General features: G+C 36.1%; 1 protein-coding gene and 1 long non-coding RNA gene across 9 annotated transcripts in view; one reads left to right on the top strand and one right to left on the bottom strand.

Annotated features, from left to right (window-relative positions):
- TAFA5 (TAFA chemokine like family member 5) overlaps positions 1-23,450 on the bottom strand; it is a 426,646-nt gene that overhangs the window by 239,756 nt on the left and 163,440 nt on the right. The window lies entirely within an intron of this gene.
- On the top strand, positions 2,309-3,298 carry LOC107308250. Its single transcript, XR_001552716.1, has 2 exons — positions 2,309-2,469; positions 3,124-3,298. It is a non-coding gene; the product is annotated as an uncharacterized LOC107308250 (long non-coding RNA).

The following is a 23,450-nucleotide window of genomic DNA, read 5'->3' as shown; positions in this document are numbered from 1 at the left end:
TCCTCCAAGAAATGCTGTTTCCTATATTAAGTTATAGCAATTTTTAAAGTATCTACATTGCCTGATAATTTTAACAGCATTAAGTACTAACTCAGACACCTTATTCCAACAGTGCATAAGAATATATCATTAAATCACCTATTAAGTAGAAAAGGTTGTTCTGTTTAGACCATAACTCCAGATAATGTAAACTTATGAACATGTGTTCATAATAAACATATTACAAAAATATGTAAATGTAATTTGAACACAAAAATACCATTAGACTACACTGACAAATTCTTACATTCACTTAATTCTTAAGGGTTCCACAAATTATATAATAATCACAACAGAAAGAAAATTCAATTTATTGACTTCCACTTATTTATGTTGTTATTTATTTATTTATTTATTTGGGGACGTAGTTGCATATTTTGAAAAGATTCTGTAACAGTTCAATTATGAATTAAGAACTTGGAAACTTATTTTCTATCCACTGCTTTGCTTCTTGAAATGGCATTATTCTTTGAAGAACCCAAACATCATTAGCCTATTTTTTCATGGGAACAGTAGAAACAATGCAAGAATATGAGGCCCAAATTTAAAAGGAAAAGCAAATTTCAGTAAAAACATGGAAGGATGTATTCAGTCCCATTTATATGAAAGGCAGAAAGAGAGGCCTAGGGAATTCCAGGCTCGTGAGCCTCATCTCTGTACCCAGGAAGATGATGGAGCAGATTCCTCAGGAAGAGATGTCGAGGCACATGTGAGTAGGTGATTTGAGACAACCAGCACAGCTACACCAAGGGCAGATCATGCCTGAACAATCTTGTGTTTTTTTTACAAAGAAGTAATGACATTGATGGACAAAGGAAGAACAACTAATGTTGACTACCTGGACTTGTGCAAGGACTTTAGCATGGTCCCAATCATCATCTTTATCTCTAAATCAGAGATATTTGGTTGTGAAGGGGTACTTGGTGGATAAAGAGTTGGTTGGATTGTCACAGTCAGAGGGTTGTGGTCAGCAGCACTATGTTTAGGTGAAGCCCATTGACAAGTGTCACCCCACACGGGTCTGTCTTGGGACTCATGTTCTTCAGCACCTTGATCAGTGACATAGACACTGGGATCAAATGTACCCTCAACGAGTTTGGTGATGTCACAAAGCTGAGTGTTGCTGTTGACACAACAGAAGAAAAGGATGCCATTGGAGCAACTTGGACAGGTTTGAAAATTGGGCCCACATGAACATAATGAAGTTCAACAAGGCCAATTACATGGTGTTGCACCTGGGTTTGGGGCAATCCCAGATATGTGTACAGACTGGGAAAAGAACTCATTGAGAGCAGCCCTGTGGGCAAGGACTTGAGGATCCTTATGGATGAAAAGCTTGGATCAGTAGTGTTTGCTTGCAGCCTGTAAAGCCAGATGCATCCTAGGCTTTATCAACAGATGGGTGACCAGCAGTGGAAGGGATATGACTGTTCCCCTTTAAGCTGCCCTTTTTCTGTACCCCAAATGTAGACTTAGAAGGATGTGGAGATATAGGAGTGGGTCCAGAAGAGAGCCACAAAGGTGAACAAAGAGCTGGAGCACCTCTCTTATGAACAAAAGTTCAAGGGAATTTGGTTTCTTTAGCTTGGTGAGGGCACCAGGGACACCTCACTGTGGCTTTCCAGTACGTGAGGGGAGCTTATAAAGAGGAGAAAGACTGACTTTTCACATGGCCTTATAGTGATAAGGAAAAGGGGAAATGCTTTAAAATAAAATAGGGAGTATTTAGGTTGGATGAGAAGAATGTGTACATCCCATTCTTGGAGGCATTCAAGGACAGGTAGTATGGGGCTCTGAATAGCTTGACCTAGTGGACAGTAACCCTGCCCAGTGCAAGCAGCTGAGATTAGACGATCTTTAAGGTCCCCTCCAACCTAAGCCATTCTATGATGCCATGATTTATGAGATAGACAAGTAAGCATGCATAAACATCCACACCCCAACAGAACAGATTTCTTAAATCTTTCTTAAACAGATTTTCTTCTGTATAAGTGATACTCAGCAGCTTAAAAATTAGGTCAGTCAGAATCAACTGTTTAAAGAGATTATCATAATATTAGTACAGTCAGAAAAATGTACAGTAGCAAATAAACCATGTAAACACTGAGCTGTTGATAGACAAAACATTTTAAGATCATTAATGTCACAGTGAATACTGTTTTTAGAAATTTCAGTCATTTTCTCATGCAGGTATTTTGCTTGTGTTCTTTCTTTTTTCTTTTTTCTTTTTTTCTTTCTTTCTTTTTTTTTTTTAATTCATTCACAAAAATACAAGTTTATATGAAGAAGAGGCTAACTTTTTGAGCACTAAGTTGGCGCAGCTACTCATAGGATGAGAAGGAGATGGCAGATGGTAGATGGCTACTTATTTTCTCTGTGGTACAGATAACCAGAATCTTTTTTTTCCTCTACTTCTGTTATCCAAACACAGTGAGTACAAATTAGATTGTTTCTTTAAAACAAACTAATATTTAGGCTGTCACTTCAGGGCAACATCATACAGTGTTTTGAAAGGTACCACTCACAGAAGAGCACAAGGAAATAACATATTTTCAGGAGGTATATGCCTGAGAGCTTTGGAAAAAAAAAACAACAAACAAACAAACAAACAAAACAAAACAAAAAAAACAGCAACAACAAAAACAGGGCTGGTACAATGCCTACTATATTCTATTTTTATTTATTTATTTATTTATTTATTATTCCTTCTCAAAATGCTGCTACTCTTCCTGATTTCTATGACTCAGCTCTCACTGATGGTTTAAGGATACAACATGGCTTGAATAAGCCTACCAGAAAAGTTAGAACTGTCTGTTCTTCTTGTGAAAGAAAGATATTTCACAGAACTAAAGAGCGACGGGACATGTATCATACCAGGTGTTGGGGAATATAGTGATGGGAACAAAAGAAGGAGAGCCTTACATGCTCAGTTCTTCCAAAACCTCCATGAGGACAGCAGTTGTGACAGGCTTTGTAAACATTTCATTAATATCAGTGGAGCTACCCTGGCTTCCATGCCAAATAGTCAGAATTTGCACCCTAACAACTAACATGAAATAAAGGCTTTTCCTTTACCTTTTCCAGGTAACTGACAACTGCAAGAGGTATAAAGCAAGTCAGAAAATATACAGCCATAACAACAAGTGTAAATTTCTTGTGGAGATATGCTAGCAAGTCAATACCCAGATGCCAGGAAAACACATTTAAAAGGCAAATACTTATGCAATGAAATATATGACAGCATGGATGCAAAGATATACATATTATATATTTAATCATTCTTCTAAACTTATTTGCAAAGAAATATGGTATGTACACCAGGCATTGTGATCTGTCCTCAACCTTTTACACAAGTTTTGTATGCAGATTAAGATCATTATTCCGAATTCTTCCAGATCTACTTGTATAGGTGCACCAACAGTAATAATGTACATTCATATAATAACAAGACATATCAGAAAAGGGTACAACTGAGCATGAAGGTTATCACAAAATGCTCCTTCATGCTTTCATGCTTTTGTGTTAAAAACAAAAAGGGAGGAGGGAGGTGGAGAACTAAAATTTTGAGTTCTAATGCCACTGACTCAATAAGTGAACAGGGAGAAACAATCTGACTCTTCTTGTGAAAACCTAGTCAGAAAGCATAAAAGGTTAAAGAAAAATCTAACATAAAAAATGTGGAAACTACCCAACAGATGGTACATCTGAGCTGAAGCTTCTCAGCTGAAGGAACAACAAAAGCAGGAGGAAATTCAACACCTTTTTGTTTGTTTTCATGTTATCTGTAATAAATAGAACTATTCATATTCGGTTGCATGAAATACCAAAACAATTATTTTTCAGGAGATTATTCTATGTATTTATTCTCAAAAAACTAAATTAAAAAGTAATGTGTCTTTTCTGAAGTCTTAGAACACCGCTCAAAGGCTAAAAAATAAATTACTGATGACTGTTGAATGTATCTGAAGGAATAAATTTTGCCTATCAAATCTTAAATTATAGCAAAATTCAACAAAAGTCACTCAAAACTCAGCACAGAATTACATTTTTCCATTCTGAAAATACTCCTGTGAATTTCAATTGTACTGTATTTAACACAGGGATATTACAGGGTTGTGTGAATAAAAGGCTTTGATAGATCTCTGTAGTGAGAATGAGTGGGGTATCAACAGCAAAAACTTTATGAGATGATGTCTATACCTTTGCTTTAAAATATTATGCAAGTAACACTTTATAATGAGAGCACATAAAAGAGACTGTGTTGAAATTGGTGATAATAAACACAATGCGTTTGCATTGTTTCTCATTTGCAACAGACGTTTTATGTGCACTTATGTAATTATGTTTCCTAAAGAAAACTCGGATCTTCTGTACTTTGCTGTTGGGAACTTTGTCTTACAGAATCCAGAAAGCCCGTAATAATAAATTTGTTGCACCTTACTCATTATATTCCACAGATATGATAAAAAAAAAATCACACAAATCCAGATTTCAAGAATATATTATTTCTAAGATAAGTCTGTAAATACTAGAAGAAACAGTATGAACTTAAGAAATAATGATTTTAAGTACCTCATCACTGTGCAGGTTTATACATTTAGTATTAAAAATGAAACCAATTTGATGGTTAGACACCATCAAACTCCCTGAAATGTTAGTGTAAGATCACTTACCTTTGAAAGGCAACTCAAAATCATGAAAGGTAACAGAGTGTGAGATACCTTCCCTGACACTGTATCAGGTTTTTGTTTTGTTTTTTTTTTTTAATATGGTGACTTCTCTTCAGAAGAATGGCAGTTATTTTCCAGAAGTATAAACACACATTGTTACTTATAACAAATTGGAAATAAAGATGTTAATGTCCAAATGTTAAAGTAGTAAAATCAACTATTTTTTGCTCTTATAGCTTTAAGTGAAATAGTTAGGCACAAAAGACCGCAGCTCCCATCTCACTACCCCTTTTCCTTTTTCCCTTCCCATTTTTGGGGGCTGGGGGGCCCACAGACCTACTGCCCCCCTGTCATGGACATAGATTGATCTAGATAACTCCATGATACCTGGCTAAAAAAAAACTCTCTGCTCTATTTCCTCTATAGAATCATACAATCATAGAATTGCTCATGTTGGAAAAGACCTTCACGAACATTGAGTCCAACCACAACCTAATCATCCTACCCTAACTCTAACAACCCTCCATTAAATCATATCCCTGAGCACAGCATCCAAATGGTTTAAAAACAAATGCAGGGATGGTGACTGTATGGGCAGTTTTTAAACACATCTAGGGATGGTGGCTCAAACATCTCACTGGAGAGCCTATTCCAGTGCTTAAAAAGCCTTTCTGTAAAGAAGTTTTTTGCTAATATCCAACCTAAACCTCCCCTAATGCAACTTGAGGCCATTTTCCCTCATCCTGTCACCTGTCACCAGTGAGAAGAGACCAAGCCTGCTCTTGCTGTAAACACCTTTCAGACATTAGAAGAGAGCAATAAGACCTCCCCTCAGCCTCCTCTTGCACGGACATATATGTTTAACCTTGATAATAACAGCATTAGCATTCTAGAGAAGCAGAATCTTCACATAATTTTGTTTGCTAATATGACAGCATTTACTAAAGCATATTAAAAGAAAATAAGGAGGCATTTATTGTTCTCCTTGAGACAAAAACTACTGCAGTAGAAAGGTCCATTTCTAAATGTTTTACCACAGTCCAGCCACTTTACAGTCAATTATGTTCAGTTAATGTGCATATTAATGAAGATCTTGATGTACTGTTATAATCACAAACTGTCCACTACAGTGTCAGGTCACGATTGGTACTTTGTTGGCATAACATAATAAATACATTCTAATTATATTTCAGTTCATTGAAATTAAAACGAAGTTCAATAAAAGCAACTTGCAATATGTTATTTATTCCAGCAAAGAGATAATCCTATTCTAGAGAAGAATAATTAAGAAGTAATAAAAAATAAAAAATGCACAGACCAAAACAATTAATATTGTGCCTAGTCAGTACTGAGTTGGATATTTAAGTGTTCCAGTTATTATGCAAATATTTCCCACATTAAATCATCGTAAAACTGTGTGTCAGAAAAGCAGATCTATTAAAACAAACAAACAAACAAAAAACCTCTGTAGAACACAATGGAATTTCGGCATGAGATTCTTCTTTGATTCTGAGGCCACAGTAGCTGTCCTGCATGAAAAATGCAATCACAGCTATACAAGGGTGAATCTATTTGGGAAGTGGGAATACTGGGAAATAAATAAGTAAGAAAGCAGAGATTTAGCACAACATGTTCCATCTTTTCTTAGGCATATTTCCAGTCAGAATACATCCCATAAACTATTACTTGTGAAACCATGAGTACAACTGTGCTGCAGGTTGCAGGCAGAGTATTAACTAATATCAACCACTCTGTATCTCAGTCAGCAAGCATGAAGAGGATGGCAGCCCCCACTACAGGAGGGAGAATGCTTCTCATGAAGAACCATTGACTACCACAGCTTGAAAAGAGACAGTGCAACATGCAACTAGCTTGGCTTTTATTCTCCTTTTCAGATGATGGCAATTCCATTAGCTTCACACTGGCTATTTTTCATGGTGATATGAATAATAGTTATTCTCAGGAGATAGTGCTGGGACAAGAGTGTGGTCCTCGACAACACTTCCTTATGAGGATACAACTCAGACTGTTACTTCACAATGGTTCTGATAGAAAACAACACCCTGTAATCAGAAAATGCTTGTGGTACAAGGAAATTGTATTTCAAAATATTCCAATGGAAGACATGCCCAGCTACAGCAATAGTAATAAATATATTGTTGCACTGAGAAGAATTTGTGAATTTTACATGAGCATTTTTATAGCAGGGACCTGCTGTTTCTTACATGCATTATGCATTTCTCTAATTTTATCTATTACCATGGACTCCTTGTATTAAATTGTTCCTAGTTCCTCCATAAATATGTTTCTAATGCAGTAGACTGTAATTTTTACAGGAGTGCAGGGAATAATAGCCTGAGAGAAGCAGCACCAGTTCTCATAAGAAGACACTGTCAGTGTGCCAGAATCAATGGATAACTTACCTAATTTTAACTATTTGAAATTTAGAAGGGGAAAAAAAAAAAAAAAAAAAAAAAAAGGGCAATTTAATTATCTCAGAATAGTAGATAGAACAAAGGTGACATTCTTCCCACTCCCTCCTCACCTGACCTTAGGTGACAAGACAATAAAAGCTTACTTAGACAAGTCGCAGCCTCAATACATGCATGGCAATCCTATTATCAGTGTAGACACCCAGTCAGTTAGATTGATCTGAGTAGGCAAAATATAAAATGCACAAGAATTCAGGTCGCTGATGAATTTAGAAAATCTGGGTCTTGTACATTCAGCACCTTTCCTGCCTCAAGGAACAAGCAGAATAGCAAGATGTGATCACAGACTTAAAAATCCATCTTCAACTGAGTTTCAGGTTACGAAAGAGTTACAGTTAATTGTTTGAAATGCAGAGAGAGCATCAATAGGAAAAAAAAAAAAAAAAAAAAGTTTTTTTTTTAACAAATAAGTTGCATATCTGCTTTGCTTGTATATACTCAAAAATAACCATTATTGCTTCAGATATCTCCTAAAGACCCAGCACAAATGTTTTTAAGTGTGGGAAAGTGAGAAATTAACTTCCAACATCTATGATTTCCCCCCCAGCCCCTTTTCTCGAAAAGAAGAGTGAGACGTGACAAATTTACTTCACCTAATGACAGCACTACTAAAATGCCTTTGGTTCACCTTCAAATTACAAGTTTCTTTACAGTAAATCAAACTGCACAAAGAAAACTTCTCTTCTGCCAATACACAGTGATTTGCACTGTGTTCTCCAGATCTGGCCAACCTAAACAAGCGGCAGATTTTACATCCCCTTATCATGGCACGGGGAATAGTTATTTTAGTTTCTTTTTCAGTGCAAGTTCAGAATGTAGCTAGTACTGCAGAATGAAACAAAAGTTTCCAACACATGCTAACATTTAAATGATTTGAAATTTTGCATGATTATTTCTTCTTTTGTTCAGTGAGAAGGATGACTAAAATAAGTGCTGATCTTCTCATCCAAAAATTAAATAAATAAATAAATAAATAAATTTTAAAAAAGAAAAAAAAAAAAGTATTCACAAAGGTTTCCTGCCATAAACAGAATTCCAAAAGAGTTACATTGATACTAATTGGGCGCTCACAGAAAAACACAGCTGTCTTCATACTGAAATATCTCAATGTAAAGCTCTACAAGGGATCAGCACAGATTAAAACACAACAAATGGAAGCTATGAGGCATGCAAATAGTTGAGTTGACCTAAATGAGAGAAAAACTATCTATGGTCTCCCTCTGCTACATAATTTTCAAATCAAGAAAGGATATTCTGGAAGGAAACAGTGATTTTAGTGAGAAGATGATACAGCCTGAAGTATTGCTTAAGAATTTACTGAAAATCCACATGAATGAACCTTAACCATCTGAAACATCTTCTAAATCTAGCAAAGCAGTATCCAGTTTCAGTTTGTAACAGACATAACATTTTTGCTCCTCTTTTCAGCACACAGACTTGCAGAAACGCACACACACATTTACAACTTTCTTTTATTCGGAAAGACGGGAAAGATATTTTGAAACACTTCAGGAATAAGCAAAAGATTCACTCAAATATATTTGTGTATAGAAGAAAAAAATCAATGAATATTTTCAATGTTAAATATTTTACAAGGTTATAAACTCGTGAAAACAATAAGGGCACTTGCTTTATAAGGCACTACATAAAGCCAAGGAGATCAAGAAAATACACTAGGGACATAAAATCTTTCAGTCTCTGAAAACTGTCTTTATGAACTGTGCATAAAGGCTGTGTGCCTGAAGCCGGAAGCAAAACCACTGAGCCTCAGGTCCCTTCTGCAAACCAAGACTTAGCAGAGCTAAGGAATCAGTTGCATCAGTTCTGAATAATGAAAACAAACAACAAAAAACACGCAAAATGTGTCAACAGATATCTAAACTGCTGAAAAATCCAAACTCGTAGGGAAAAATAATTTGATTCCCAAACATGTGTAGTACATCAAACACCTGAGGAGAGACTGGATGGTGAACAGTTAGATCCGTATTTCCAGACAGGTTTGCCTGCCAAATCCATCTGGAATTATTGCACTCTTTCCTGTTGTACAGGAGCAGGCCTACATTAACAATAAATAACTGTTGGCCTATGCCATGTTGCAGGATTTACCTGTAATGAAATTGTGAGAATTAAGGACTTTCTTCTAACACAGCAGGAAGAGCAAATTTTAAAACCACATAAATAGTACATTTTAAAACTGAGACTTGAACTCAAACAAAAAGATTTTGTGAAGCAGCTTTCACTGTTATCTCTATATGTAGATAACCACTCGAAGAAGACTGAAGAGCAACAAACTCCATAGCATCTTTTAATCGCTTTGTTTAGAATGATTAAAAGAGACACCAACTCATACAGCTCTTGACCAAGCATTATGATGTGCCTTAGCAGTTCCAAGATTTTGGAATGTATTTCCTGATTTGACAAAAATGTGCATACTAAAAAACCAACCAACCAACCAAACAGTAAAACAAAACAAAACAGAAACAAACAAACAAAAAAAAAAAAAAAAAAAATCACAAACAATGTTAAAGTATAATCTCTATGGCTACATGTCAGTCAATTGTATTAATAACAGAGGGTATCTATGGTACAGAATATAAAAATCTTCCTTAAATAAGGCACTTCTAGGGTTCTTAGACACAGAAATGGGCTTAAATCAAATATAGTGTGAGTCTTCAATTATTTCAGTTTATCTTCAGAGAATCTGTAGTGAAAAGGCTGCCTATCCTCTTCATATTTCTAAGATTAAAAACAATATTATTTTTTAGAAAACATAACAAGCACTTAGAGAAAACAGATATTTGAAGACTATACTAATTCAGTCAACCAAACGCTTGCAAAGTTCACAAGTAATTCTGAGCTTGAGGTTTTATTCTGAGCTCACGAGAGGTTTCCTTTCTCTGGAAAATAATTGCCACTGAGAAACAGAAAACTATCACTGCCAAACTGTCCTCAAAATAAGACTCTAATAGAGCACTACCACTTTGCTAACTATAGAATACTGTAGACATCCTGCATGCTGTAATGACAGCAATAAACACACAAGCACAAAAGGCACTTATATTTTTATTTTAGTTATATAATAAATAAATAAATAAATAAATGCATTCCTACAGTGTCCAGCACAGTATTTGTGTTAATGTTTGACAGGAAAAAAATAAAATAAAAATAAAAGGCTTATCTATCAGCAACAGTACTCTTAAAAATCACATGATTCTTCTTAGGCAGATAGAGCAAGTCCTAAGCAAATATACTCTACCTGAGAAGAAATAAAACTCCACTGAACTGCATATTAATGGTTGAGTGCCTAGAAAGCAACTACTGAACAAGACATGGTGTCCTAGTGGACAACAAAATAAATATGAGTCAGAAGCATGACTTTGCCACAAAGAAGGTGAATAGCTGTGTTAGTTAAGGATGAAGCCAGAAGGTCCAAGGAAATGATCCCTCTACTCACCACTTGTGAGTCTGCATCCGGAGTGCTGGACACAGTTTTGGCTTCTCAGTGCAGCAAAAAAAAATGTACTGGAGTGAGTCCACTGGGAGCCGAAAAGCTGGTCAGAGGACTGTAGCACATGAAGGACCCAGACTGTATGAAAACATTGCATCTGTTCAGTTGCACCTCTTGGCAAATAGGAGACTTGGGAAACACTGCGTCTCTTAATGGCTTGAAGTTGTTCCAGGAGGGATATAGGTTGGGTTTTAGTTAATGGCCTGGACTGTATCAGGAGAATACAAAAAGGACAGGGGCATTCTTCTAGAAAGCGTACTACAGTGAGACGTGGGACCATGACCACAGGAAATTCAGTTAGACACAATGGGGAGATAAATTATACTGAGAGCAGTCAAACAGTGGAATGGGAACCCAGAGACACTGTGGGATCTCCATATTTGGAGACACTCAAATTCTAGTAGGACAAAAAATCCCTGGGTAATTTACTAGCTAATCAAGTATTTCTGTGTAAAAATTTTATTAAGTAATCAGTAAACATAGCAGGAGTCTTCACACCCTGCTCCAGATTGTAAAAGCAGTCTTTAAAAAACAAACAAACAAACAAACAAACACCAAACCAAACCAAAACAAAACAACAAAAAACAACACAATGGTTTGAAAATACCTGAGTACTTCTCATGATGCTCTGATGAAACTGTTTCAAAACAGTTTAAAACAGAATACGTTTTTTTCTTCTTCTTTTTTTTTTTTTTTTTTTTTTTCCCCAAATTGGCATACAGTCTCATACTACAACAAGACAATATATAACAAACCCAAAAATCAGATAAGGAAGGAAAATTGCCTAGTTTCATAGAATCATAGAATGGTCTGGGTTGAAAAAGACTACACTGATCATCTAGTTTCACCCCCCCTGCCGTGTGCAGGGTTGCCAGCCACTAGACCAGGCTGCTCAGAATCACATCCAGCCTGGGTTTATAAAGAAATGTTTGAGTATTATTTGTTAGAACCACCTTACCAACTCTGAGATACTACTGCTGTTTCATTACTGAGCTGTGCAACTATATAAACTCATTGTTCATGATACATCTTTTCCTTTTTGATTGTTTTTAATGGTGTTTTTACAAGTTTTCTTTCTTCTGTTACAGGTAATATAGGTTTTCATGGACTTATCAGATTGACAAACTCAGAAGAACAAGCACTTGCTTTTGTAAGAATGTTATATCAGAAAGAAGGAAAATCTTCTTTACAGAAATATCTTATAGTGACTCAACAGAAAGCTTAAGGAACAATAGGTAGATTTGTTTTCATTTACTTGCAATATCTGGTCCTTCTGATAAAAACTTGGAACAAAGACAAGAATTAGTAACAAAAGCCCAGAACCTACAGAAGCATGACTAAATCCAATAATCTTGAGTGAACAAGGAAAGGTTTTCTATGAACTTGATAGAACTACTTAAGTCATTAAGAAAAGATTAGATAAACATATTTTTTTCTTTCTCTTTTTATTTTTTTTTTCTCTCATACTTTCTTTCTCTATCTCACTCTCCTTTTTTCTTTCTTACTTTTATTTCTTGCTTTTCTTTCTTTCTTCTTTCCTTTCTTCCTTTCTCCCTTTCTTCCATTTCTTCCCATCTCTTTCCTTCCTTCCTTCCATTTCTTCCCCTCTCTTTCCTCCCTTCCTTCCTCCCTTCCTCCCTTCCTCCCTTCCTCCCTCCCTTCCTTCCTCTCTTCTTTTTTTTTTTTTTTTGAAAACATTTTGATGCAAGGATACATTACAATTTTAGCCAAGAATCTGGTGCCCAAACGTACTTGTGAAAAAGCTCTGTATGCCTGTAAGTCTTATTTTCACTTTAATGATCTCTGGACACCTAGAGTTTTACTTCTGTTCATGCCTACCATTACTTCATGATCTGCAGACACCTAGAGTTTTATCTCTATCATGTCAGAAAGTTTCCTTCCTTATATTAATTCCTCCTGAGACTATACCTAAGCTTTCACTGTGGGAACAGGAACTGAAGCCAGGACTCCCACAGTCCCTGTAAAAACCTTAATCAACAGACATAGACTCATGCTGCTTCACACCCCTCCTTGCCCTACAAGTTGTCAGTTCTTAGCTGCACAAAGGAACAACTGACTTCACATAGCTGTGCAGGTGCTTGAACTTATCACCATGCTGTATGTGACAACTAGATGCCAGGCTCTGTTCTGAAAGTCTGTAATGGCTTTGGCTGGGATAGAGTTAATTTTCTTCATAGAGGCTCATATGATACCATGTTTTGGATTATTAATGAAAATAGTGGAAATAACACACCAGTTTTTTAGTTGTTGAGCAGTGCTGCACTGAGCCAAGAACTTATCAGCTTCTCACACTGCTCTGCTGGGGATGCACAGGGAGCTAGAAGGAGACAGAACTAGTACAGCTGAGCCAACCTGGTCAAAGGGAAATCCCATTCAATACGGCATCATGCTCAGCAACAAAAGCTGAGGTAAAGAAAAAAGAGGCAGGAGTGGGAGAGAAATGTTCTGGCATCTGTCTACCCAATAAACCTCAATGTATGATTAGCACTGCTTTCCTGGAAGTGGCTGAACATCTGCCTGCTAATGGGAAGCAGCAAATGAATCTCTTATTTTGCTTTGCTTGCACATGCAGCTTTTGCTTTACCTATTAAACTGTCTTTTTCTCAACTCACAGGTTCTCACTTTTACCCTTCCACCCTTCCAATTATCCTTCCCATCCCATCTTGGAAAAATGAGTGAGCAGCTGCATGGTGCTAACCTGCCCATTGAGCCTAACCACAGAAGAGCTGACACTGAACCCTTTAAGATGAGGAAGGAAATGAGCCAATCAAGTGCCATCATCTCAAAGACACAAAAGATCATCCCCTCTCACAGACACGAGCATATCTCCTTTGCTTGCAGCCCTTAAAGCAAACAAGAGCCTTTAGAAGTATTCTGGTATTTATCAGGTTGCAGATGGCAAATGAAGGATGTTGCCATCCTGAGCTTCCTGTGACAATCTGAACAACAGGTTTAATCTCCAGGGAGGGGATGGATTTCAGACATCCCAGCTGTGATTACTGTTTTCTACAGGCTACTTGTTGCAGTCCCAGGCAACCTGTGCAGAGGTGGTTGGCCTGCTTCCTTTAGACACCACTACTGGGCACTAATTTTTCCCAAGGGGCACACAAGGAGTCAAGAATCCTCAACATATATTTCTGGATTTAGCCACCAAAATATTTTCCTGAACCCTGAACTTAGCATTTGACACAGCCAAATATATTTTTTCTTACTTTTTGTTTTTAAAATTTCACCCGGTAATTGCCATGTGAAAAATCTATAGGGAGATCTTCTAAATGCACCAGCTAAGTATATTTTTCTCCTAACACTCTAAACTGTGTTTAGTCCTGAACTGCCACAACATAGGATTGTTATCCTGCTTTCAAAAAGGGAATGTGCAAGTGATTTCATTTTTATACTATATTACAACCACATTAGGAATAGGAGATCCTTCCTTGCCTATGTCAAACAATGAAAATGTAGTACATATATTTCTATAACAACATCACATTCAACCAGAGTAACTTCTTTTTCAGAAACTGCAACATATTTGCTGAATAGATGTCTCAGCAGGATTCCAGAAAATCATAGCAATAGATAGCCCATAATAATCTTTACTACTGCGGTGCAAATGTAGAAAATATCACCACAAAATTCCACAAGAAGAGGCTCTTAGTGAAGAGAAAGTACCCAGAGAACAAGCTGCACAAACAGTAGTGAGATGACCCAGATTAAACCCAGCTCCTCTACTGACTCCAGGCTTATCAATCCAGGGAAAACAATCTGTAATAGCTTCTCCTGCAGACACTCTTATTCCATTAGTCCTAAAATTTCTTTGTTTGGGTAATTTAGTCCACTTTAGAATTTAACAGAAGACAGCACAGAATAGTTACCATGTTTTAATTTCATATTTGAGCTCATTTTGCAACAGCTTCTGTGAATAAACAAGATTTGATGATAAGACTCAAAATATCACTGGCTGAATCCATTTATTCAAAGAATAAAAGGCAATACTTGATGCCACATAAATTGGAATAGTATTTTGCATCTGCAAATATTTTAAAAACTGTCTAGATCCTCAAGTACTAACATACCTACCTAAGAAAAAAGGACACATAATTGGTAAATTTCTTTTTTGACTGATTAGTGACTATGCAAAACAGTATTTTCTGACTTCTGTTCCTCAGCAATTCAAAGAAATATTAGCTAGTACAGATAAAGAAGAGTATAAATAGGCAGGTAATTGAAAAAAAGAAAGGGCAGAAAAATTTCTTCCTTTACAGGAAAAATAAAGGTTTTCAAAGCCAGGTTGGATGGGGCCCTGGGTAGCCTGATCTGGTGGGTGCCAACTTTGCCCACAGCAGGGAGGTTGGAAATACAGCGTTTGGTTCTATGCCCCCCAGAACAAGAAGGACAGGGAGCTGTTTTAGTGGGTCCAGAGGAGGGCCATGAAGATAATAAGGGGGCTGGAGCACCTCCCCAGTGGGGACACACCAAGAGCTATGGTTCTTCAGCCTCAAGAAGAGAAGGCTCTGGGGCTACCTTGGAGCAGCCTTCCAGTACTTGAAGAGGGCCTACAGGAAAGCTGGGAGGAACTCTTTATAAGGGCATTTAGCAATCGATTGAGGGGAAATGGTTTTAAACTGGAAGAGGAAGAAATTCTTTATTATGAGGTTGGTGAGACAATGTAATAGTATGCCCATTGAGATCATGGATGCCCCCTCTCTGGAGGCATTCAAGGCCAGGCTGTATGGGACTTTGAGCAACCTGTTCTAGAAGAAGGCATTTCTGCTTACAGCAGGGGGGTTGGAACTAGAGGATCTTAAAGTCCTTTCCAGCCCAAACCATTCTATGGTTCTGAGAACAGGTTGAACTTTAAGGTCCTGTCCAAACCCAGCCATTTTTTGATTCTATGAAATGTAAACAATCAACACTGACAGACATTAATTTTCTTGCAATGATTTGGGTACTTTACTTTAGTAATATCATTATTGTAGTGTAAGTGAAACAAATGGTAAATTAGTTTTGAATTTCAATCATGTAGAGTTTCAATGTGTGATTCTAGAAGGAAAAAGAATGAAGATATTTTTAGGAAACTGTCTCCTGTAAAGATTTCAAGCTTTTGAAATAATACCTATGAATTTCCCATTTTCTTTAAAATGCATTTAAAATGTGACCTTGCATGTGAATGAACAACCTGCTAATATCTGTGATCTGCTTCCAAGAATCACTCATCTCTCTTCATTTTATACTATCCTACTGATAGTTTAAACATTAGATAAATAAATAAATAAATAAATAAATAGATGTTTTGCATCTGAGTCTCTCCCCTTCCCCAACAAAAATACAAACAAACAAAAACAAAAAAAAAACAAAACCAAAACCAAAACCAAAACCAAAACAAAAACATATCATTTGATTTAGCAGTATTTACACATTCCAAATCAGTGCTCAGTGAATGCGTTCACTTGTGTTCAAATTTTATTTTTTAAAATCCCAAGCATATACACAGATTAATGCCTGTTTATTGCTAGAGAAAGGCTAATAAAATCTGAATGCCTGTTACTTTTTTCTTTATTTTTTATTTTTGCTTTGGGGGGGGGGGGCTTTAATTTATTTATTTATTTTGTAGTTTTAACAGATCTTCAATTCATTCACTATTTTATTTGTTAGGCCAGGCTACCAAGGCTTTAGACAGTCCCTCAAACAGTGAATAATTTTCTACTGTTCCATATGTTTTGTGACATTTACGATTCCCAAGTACTATATTTGATCAGTGCAATATGCTTCAGTAGTTCTCATCGTCACACAATTTCAAAGTCAAAATGCAACAAAGCAACCTCCCTCAAGTCCTTTTACATGTGATACTTTAACACTGTTGCCAGCATAAATTTTCTGTTAGTGACAGCTCAGATTTTGTTCCAAATTCACGTATGTACCACTTTAAAATATTCATTTGATTTATGGAACAAATAGAATTATACAGCGAGTTGCAATGTGTGAATACATAACAAAATTTAAAACATGTGAATAGTTTTCATTAAGATGTGTGAAAAATTCTTAGCAGATTTATTTTATTTTATTTTTGTGTGATCCAAAGACTGTATCTCTGAAGTAGTTTAATGACATTTCTTTCATTAGCTGATCAGAGGATCTATTTGAGTCCTATCTACTAAATGTATTTCATCTCAAAAGAATACTTTCTTAATTCTCTTTAATACCAATTGATATGAATATCTACTCCAAAGATAGTTAGGCACGTTTGTTTCCAAATTACTCATTGCAAATCATTAATTATAGATTACATATTATAGGCTTTTCTATTTTATTTTCATTCTTCATACATACCACATAAAATTTTAGAATAGTTTTGCTCATATGAAGTCACATTTACTTCAATCACCATGTCAGATAAAATTTAGTTTTCAGAAAATATCTATTAATACATTATTAACATTGAAAATATCAATGTAAATGACCACACCTTTCAGAAATTATTTGTAAAGAAAAAAAAGTAATAATAGCAAAAAATTAAGAATTATACTGTTTTGGAATTTCTATAAAACTCTGCAAATTCACAAAGGTCCCAGAGCACTGTCCAATACAAAACCTGTTTTCCTATATACATCACATTTGGAAATCACGGTCCATTAATTAAGTAAGTCAAGTAGTTCCCAGCACCCAAAGCAAGAGTAAGACCTTAGAACACTGAAATAATATTTGACCTCTTCATCTTGTAATCCATGAGTTCCTTGAACTGTGTATTGGGTTAAACTGTTCTGTGATTCTATGAAAAAATTTTAAAAAATGAAAATAAAAAATAGAAATAAAAATAAAGGAACCAACTGGAGATACGTAGTTTGGGTTCTTGTACATGCATACTCAAAGAATTTCTCTACTGTCTCTTAGAATAAAAATAAGGAAAAAAATTACTTATAGTGAACTTGAAATAATGAGAAATGGCTACTAAGAAGGAATATTTATCAAATTCTTATTGATTTCCTCTCCAAATACATGATTTGACCATTGGAAGTTCTCTACATTCTACAAAAAAGGGAATTATACTAACTAATTACAAATTATCGTTAATCTTTAGAATGAGCAATTTTTCAGCAGAAAATTGATGGTCTTGTGTAAACAAAATTGGCTAAACAAATCTATTTCTATCTCAGAGCTTAAGGCCAGTATCAGGACTGTTTCCACCAGCATTTGTTTCTGGCTGCTGGTAAATGTCTGTCTGTCCAAGACTTTCCAGCTGGACACATGGCTGTCAAGTGTACTAACGTAGAACAGAATTCTTAAGGTTTCTGGGCTACCAAGAAGGAAGAGGAGCCAGAACCTTAGAAGCCTGTTTTCTGCACAAAGAAAAATAAATGTTGACCTAAGTCACAGCTGTCTTTTTTCTTGAATTACCAAGCTGTCTATCTGGCTTTCCCTTCATTTAGGCAGCCAGACTCTGGCCAAAATCATGGTCACTCACACTGTTTCTCCAAGACACCAGGACTCCTAGATAGTTGAGTTAGAAGCTCTGGCAGACATTCTCATAGGAAAATAATTTTAAAAATAATAATGGTATTTTGCTTTTCTATCAAAACTTGAGGTGATAGAACAGAGAAGTTAAAAGCAGATAACATGGCTGTATAACTAAACCTGGCATATCAGAAACACTCAACAGATTAATACACTAAAAAAAAAAAAAAAAGAAAAAAAAAGAAAAAAAAAGAAAAAATACAAATCATCCTAAAATAAATAACAGAACCCAAAAGTTAAGGGCTTGAAAATTATATATATAATAATCAATCCATATAATTTTTGTGAATTTCATTCTCCTGTTTCTAGGTAACACAACCTCAATTTATACAGGCTCCAAAAGACCAGAAACCCTGAGATGGTCATACGTCAACTCCTTAGAGGAAAATTAAATAAAGGAATAAAAAAAAATAAAAATAGACTTCTTAAATATCTTAAAAAAAAAAAAAAATCCTAAACATTCTAGAGTATGTACTGTAACTGCGCATATGCCATTTAGGAAATATCACGTGGCCTCAAACTGAAGAAAAGACCAAATATGCAAATTAAAATATAAACCATGGTTGCTTTATTCATGTCTCTGACAAATTCAAAGCTTCAAATGCTTTGTGTCCATCATGGCAACCAGCAGGAAACTTTCAAAACTTTCTTATGCTCCTTCCAGTGTAAGCTTAAAATACTCATATCATAATGCACTCCACCTCCCTTCTACTAACATAAAACTTATCATAATGGAAATAGTAACCTCACAAATAATCTGATTAACTAGCAAATTATTTCACTATGTATTTAGACTCAGTTTCAGACCTACTAACATACCAGAAATGCTATTTTTTATCAAGTGTATTAGTTAATCTAGACACTTGGTTTCCTTCCAACAAAGAAACATGGAGTCAATAGGCTTTTCAATGCATTATAACCACAGTACATCTTGCAAAGCAACACTACCTGGACTCCTACTCATAATTTCTTGTATTTTCCGATCACACATTTTAAGACCTTTGGAGTCTTCTTTCGTATTTTTATACAACACAAAGGATTTTGGTTCAAGGCTACACACTACATTATTACAAACACTCAATAATACTTAACATATGAATCTGAAGCAAAACTTTATCTATTTTTTTAATATACACGTTCCCTACTACAAATGCATGAATTCTCCTGTGTTCACTGAAAACATTCAGTGAAATCCAGCAGTTTGCTTTATTATATTTATTAGAATATCATATTTGATTTTTTAGATTTAATTACATTACTGTTATACTGTCTATGCAATAAACACATTCATGCAAGTAACAATGAAATCTCTGTTTAGCAGATTTCAAAATAGTAAACATTTGTCTTTAAATACATCCCTTGAAGGACTCATTCTAGGAGTAATGTGCTAATCTGAATGAGTACAAATTTAAGAATAAAAAGCTACAAGAGGTGTTGGATAATACTGTAAATATAACTGAAAAATGATATATTGAACAGTAAACAAACCTGGGCACCATAAGGAAATTACAACTAGAAAAGTCAAATTGAATACAGCTGGAAGACTGATATGCAAATGATTTTGTCTTACAAAGTAACAGTAGTACTGCAGTAAAAAGTTTGAGATTCTAGTAAACAAAGGGTCTAATATAACTGTACAATAGAGTGTTGCAATCAGAGGGTAACCACTTCTAAGGGTATCCTATCACACATCCCCAATGTGATAGCCTGTCCACTGTATAATAACCAGTGTAATTTAGTTTAAATCTCAGCAGTTAGTTTCAGTAACAGAACTCCATGAAAGAAAGATGGAGAGAAACTGGAAGCAATTCAGAGAACAGCTACTAGAATAATGAAAGTGTTGAAGACATTGAGTTTTGTACAAAGGTCAGGAGTTAAAAAGCAGCAAAAAGCAACGTGGCTTCACTGAGAAAGGATTAGTTTAACACAAAGCCTTCACAGCTAATCTAATGTCTAACCTCAGGCCCATTTTCCTACTTTTCCACTCCTTTTTCTTCTCTACTCCCCTCCTTTTTCTTCTTCAGCAATTTGAACATCTGCTTAGATGTGGATGGACACTGAACTCATTCCACCTGTGCTGCTGCATAATAGCTGGATAGGAATCATCTTCAACATGAAAGGGATTTAACTGTGGTGTGGTGTCCATGCTCATAAACCATGTTGACATCTTTGTTCTCTAATTACAGTCTTTGGCCCAACTGGACCATCATGTTTGGCTCTATAATGTAAATAATAGCATTTTAGACATCAGCAAAATGACAGCAAAAATAATTGATCAAAATGCCCATATACAATGATCTTCATCTGTCTATATAAAGAGAGGGTAGCCAAAGAAGCATAATGTGATGATGTCCCAGTCAACAGACATCTTTGGGACAGGTCTAAAACACAGTCCCAGTCTGCAGTTTAGAAAATAGTCTATTTGGAAATACATTTTCCATTAGCACCATCTGTGCTTTCATTTATTTTGGATGCTCTGGCATCCATCAGTAACAATCCCTGAGACAGCAGAAGTACTATGGATAGAATCAGACAGTGCTGGTGTTCTCTATATCAAAAACACAGCATGACAGCTGAGGCAAAAGCTTGATCATAAGATTTGAGAGGCCTTAATATGTCCCCTTTTTCAAGACCTTAACCTTTCTAGTAGTCTGTATCTCTCAAATCAATTTGTTATCTTTCATTAATGGTTACTTTCACTCCTCAGTTCAGACAATTCAAAAAGTTTTTGTTTGCTTTCATGAGTTGGAGAACTTCTTGCCTTCTTTCTGCAAATATGGGTTTTGAAATGCAGACTTTACCTAATAAATCATGTAAAAATAGTTCCTTTGCTAAATAGCACAAGCCGAACAGCTAGGAAAATACAGGCTGCAAGCAAAGCCTTTGCAGCATTACAACAATTATGCTAATGTTCTGATTTTTTATTTCCTTTTTAATTGTAGAGACACAGTAGATAATCCTGGAAACATTCAAAATTGATGGCACTTACTATCAAACAGAATACTAGGCAGTCTTCTATCCAACTCCTAACATTTTATGCTGCCAGACTTTTTTTGTTTTGCTTTGTTTTTAAAACAGCTGTCTCTGGAGACTCTCAAGCATGAGCAGCTCTAGAAAAGATAATCTCTTCCAAGACTTGGCTCCATAGTTTAAAAGATGCAGCCAACATCCTCTCCCTACAGACATTCACTGAAGCAAATGGGAAGACTCCTTCCTATGAGTCATAGTACAGTTCGGGCTAAGCCTGCCAGTCTTCCTTCACTTCCTTCATAAATTTTTTGACCAGAAATTTAGTTGTCGGCAAGCCAATTACAGATTTCCATCACACGTACCTACAAAGGGAAGGGGCACAAACTCACCAGAACAGTCTACATATAGAATTTTTAATATTTTGTAATGTTTATGCACAAAGCTATGTATAATGCCAATGTGTAAAAATTACATCTCAGAAATAGAAACTCACAGAATAGTGATGATCACATAACTGGAAATTCATCTTCCACTGAAGCTGTCAACTGCTAGGAAATGCATTCCTATTTTCACCACCTGCACTAGTATTCAAGGCTGCCTATCACCACATCCCCCCATTTCTCAATTAGTATTTTTCAAATCCCTAATCCTTAGGGCTCATTTCAGCTGCAGAGGTAAATTTGGGTGCTCCAGTGCCAGCGGTGTCTGTACCTGTGCTAAAGACAGTAAAACACCTCATTCCAGATGCCTTCACTGGGGTGCAGACTAAGTTCTATAGAGGATTGGTTAAATGACAACCTATATCTATGTATCTTACTTTTATCCTTGGCCTATGTCCTGAAAAGCAGCCTAATGCCAACCAGGTATTTGGGGGCAGGAACACATTGGTTACAATCCCCTAAAGCCAAAACATGAGTTAAAGCCTAAGCTGAATAGTTGTACTACAGCATATCTTTAAAATGTGGTTAGTTTCAATATCAATTGAAATTTAAATATCATATTTATTATTATTCAATAATAAATAGGTGCATCACTGTATGGCAAAAGAAGATGATGACAGTGCCTTCTAATGGGATACAGGCACTATAGAACAACAGCAGGTAACAAAGAAGGAAAACTGGCTCACCCCTTCCAACAACCAGCAACAGCTCAAGAGAAGCACAATCTCTATCCAGACAGATACTACTCCCTCAGCTGCTAACCCTTAAATGAGGGTGAGGAGGGGTGGATCCAGGCTCCACCCCTTCCAGTCACTCAGGTGCACTGCTTGCACCTGAGCTCCCTGGGTTAGCCACACCTTCTCACCTGGCGCTGAATCATAGGCTCAGGCTTTGACCTGGCAATTCCACTGCAGTCACCCAAAGCAAACCCAATATGACAGAGCACGTGTGCACGTGTCCACCTTTCCAGATCACAACATACCTTAATGCAAAATTCCTCTCAGTTTGACATTTTAAGCTAAAATGCTGGGAAAATTGCTGGCAATGAACAGTAATTTTCAAAACAAGCCAGTTAATACTTGAGAGCTGTAATGTTCTACAAGGCTGCAGGCACATCTATTTTAGTGGGGTTTTTTTTGTTTTTTTTTGTTTTTTTTGTTTTTTGTTTTTTTTGTTTTTGTTTTTGTTTTTGTTTTTTTGTAAAAGCATGTATTATCACAAAGGCATAAGTATGAATTCTTCTCTCTCTTTCAGGTGGCCATGTCATAGACCAACAGCACTTTTAAAACAAGTGATGGTAGAAACATGTTTTTTGTTTGGTTGGTTGGTTGGTTGGTTGGTTTTTGTTTTTTTTGCAATTCAAACATAAAATTATTGCAAATTGGTTAAAAATAACCAAAAGCATATTAGTCTTACACTTCAATATAGCTTGTGATGTACAAACTTTCCATTGACGTGTGGCTATATAAATAGTTCAGTCCGACTTTCCATAGAAAATCACTGAAACCTGAAAATTGTTTTCTCACTCCAAGGGATGACCCTTTTCCAGCACTGCTCAGTGAAGCAGGGCTCACTTCTTATACATGTCAATGGCCACTATGAATGAGCTTATCTGTGAAACCCCTGTCTCAAAGTGGTCATCAGGAAGTCCAACAAGGCCTGAATAGGTCATTCCTGTTGATTGACAGCTGAACTACCATGCAGCAAAACACAGCAACTTCCTTTTCTCTCTTTCCATCCTGAATTTCCAGCCATGCTGTAAAAAACACAGCTACATACCCACTTGAAGAACTGATAATCA

The sequence above is a fragment of the Coturnix japonica genome, chromosome 1 (assembly GCF_001577835.2).
Source record: "Coturnix japonica isolate 7356 chromosome 1, Coturnix japonica 2.1, whole genome shotgun sequence".
Taxonomy (NCBI): Eukaryota; Metazoa; Chordata; class Aves; order Galliformes; family Phasianidae; genus Coturnix; species Coturnix japonica.
This window is presented reverse-complemented; position numbering and strand designations above follow the sequence as displayed.